Here is a 2961-nt window from a genome sequence, read left to right as displayed (position 1 = left end):
TCGGCCCAACAGTTAGCTTAGACACGGGCCTAGAAAACTTAAACATCCCAGATCCCTTATCCCTTATCCCTTGGACCTGGCCCAACATCACCAATATCTGCATGCTCAAACCCTTTTCCACTCTCGGGCCAACAAGATGGAGAATGGTGGGAGTCTAATACTGGCAACCATGGCATTACTGAGGCAACAAGAAAGAGGTTCAAGATAGAATTTGGAAAACTAAGGAGAAACATCAGACAAAGGCTTTTATGTGGATTCTATTCAGAGGAAGGTAATCCTGATATCCTTCTAGATTACTCAGATTATGCTTGAATCAAAATGAAAAGTGTTGTAGTGTTTTATACCTTGTATATCCAAAAGGGCAATGGGAAGCTGGCCCCAATTAGCTTCCCCAAAGCCCATAAGGATCTTAAGTTGGAACTGTAGAGGTTTGGGCAAATCCTTTACAATTCTAAAGTGCCAGTAAAAAGCATATGAATTTAAACCTAATGTGATGTTCCTTATGGAGACTAAGTTAATGAAAGATAAGTAGGGGTGTGCATGGGTCGGGTTGGGTCGGGTTGAGGGGATTTTTTAACCCAACCCACCATGGTGGGTCAAAAAAAATTCGACCCAACCCAACCCAACCCACATGGGTTGAGTTGGGTCAGGTTGAACCCATGGGTTTGACAAATTTTTTTTTATTATTATTAAATTGAGTAGAAAAAAATATAAATATTAATATATTAAAAAAACCTAAAGATTAGTATCAATGTAACTCCTTAAAGGCACAACACTAATGAATAAACAACAATAGTAATTTATTAGTATTTGTGTGAACTAATTGGCTTTTATATAGGATAGGAAGAACTGGTTATTTAAAAAAATTTATTAATTATATAATATATTTTATATATATATTAAATTAGTATTAGTAGGAGGAACTGAGGAAATGCTGGTCTATAGCTGGTTTTTTTTCAAAATTATTAAATATATAATATATATTTATATATATATATATATATATATATAAGTGCCCTACAATTGATTTTAAAAAAAAATTATTAAATATAAAATATATTTTAAATATATATTAAATATGGGTGGGTCAGGTCAGGTTTGGCGGGTTTGTAATTTTATGACCCAAACCCAACCCAACCTGCTATAAAAATTTTTTTTATAACCCAACCCAACCCACCAAGCCTTAAAATCCGACCCAACCCGACAGGTCGGGTTAGGTCGGGTTTGGCGGGTCGGTGAGTTTTCTGCACACCCCTAGATAAGGGAAAAGATATTTGGGTCAAATGTGGGTTTTTAGAAAGATGGGAGGTTCCAAGAGAGGGTGTCGGGTTAGGTCGGGTTTGGCGGGTCGGTGAGTTTTCTACACACCCCTAGATAAGGGAAAAGATATTTGGGTCAAATGTGGGTTTTTAGAAAGATGGGAGGTTCCAAGAGAGGGTTATAGTGGTGGCCTAATTCTTGCTTGGATACCCAGACTAAGTCTTAAGTAGTGTATGCCTTAAAAAATCTTGTTCATACAGAGTTATTAGATCTTAAGGGTAACTCATTATCCATTACCTTTGAATATGGTCAGCTTGATTATTCCAAAAGAGAGGAAGTGTGGCAATAGCTCAAGAACCTAAAATCTCTAGCTAAGCCTAATTGGCTCTGTATTGGAGATTTTAATCAAATCCTAACTAGAAAAGAAAAATTCTCCTTCACTTAAGATAAAATTGTGGGATCTGTACTGTTCCAACATGTAATAGATGAGTTTCAATTTTGTGACTTGAAGGCTACTGGGCAAAGATTTACTTGGATGAATAATAGAAGTGAGAATGATTTTGTTATGGAGAGACTAGATAGGGCTTTTGCTAGTGTTGAGTGGGTTAACTCTTACCCACATTATGCCCTAAGAAATCACCCTACCTACCATTTTGATCATGGACCTATCATCTTTGATTTTGAATTCCAACATCCTTTTAGAAAGAGACCCTTTAGATTTGAACGTATGTGGATCAGCCATCCTAATTGCCAGGACATGATACAAAAAGCATGGAGTTTACATACAACTGGATCAAGGGCTGCTTAATTAAGAAATAAACTAACATAAGGAGAGAAGCTTTTGATTGGAATAGGACAGTTTTTGGAAGAGCGGAAAGTGAGATTAAGAGGAAACTTGCACACTTACAAGAGATACAAAACACCGTAACAACATCAAATGATATGAGAAGGGAGAGATGCATCAAGGAAGATCTGGAGGAATTGTTAAATAGGGAGGAACAAATGTGGGCTCAAAAGGCAAGATGTAATTGGACATTGTTTAGGAATAGAGACACAAGATACTTTCAAATAGTCGTTAAGTAGAGAAGAGCTAGAGGTAAGATTTTGCACATAAAGTATGGGGAAGGGAACTTAACTAATAATCCAAATGCAATTGAAGATGTTTTGGAGAAGCACTTTAAGTCCTCATATGAAAATCCAAACCCACCTAGTTTTAGTAGCATACTGTGGACACTCGATTCTGCACCCATAATTTAATCTAGGCAAATGACTAGAGTGATCATTCATATACCCAAAATTCAAAGTTGCATTACATGCATTAATTCATTCATTGTATATCATAAACATGATATTGAGATTCTAACGGTCTCAACGGTATGTCCAATTTCCAAATCGGACCGTTGGATTGAAAGATATCACATGATCAACTTCGCACGATCTGCATGCATTTTGTTTGGGTGGAGTTGATCACGCATGATTAATTTAAATTAATTATGATTGGTTAGAAAATTAAAATTAATTAAATAATTTTGTAATTGGTTGTTGGTTAGTGTCAAAAATAGGCATGCTTGCATGGGAATAAAGTGGATAATTAGATAACAAAGAAGTTGTAGATAATTAAGTCATTTTTGGAATATTTATCTACAAGATAATTACCACTTTAAAGACCTAAATATCAAGAAAAATGGATTAATTTTTAAA

This window comes from Quercus lobata, chromosome 5 (genome assembly GCF_001633185.2).
Source record: "Quercus lobata isolate SW786 chromosome 5, ValleyOak3.0 Primary Assembly, whole genome shotgun sequence".
In the NCBI taxonomy this organism is placed as follows: Eukaryota; Viridiplantae; Streptophyta; class Magnoliopsida; order Fagales; family Fagaceae; genus Quercus; species Quercus lobata.
Note: the sequence above shows the minus strand (reverse complement) of the source record.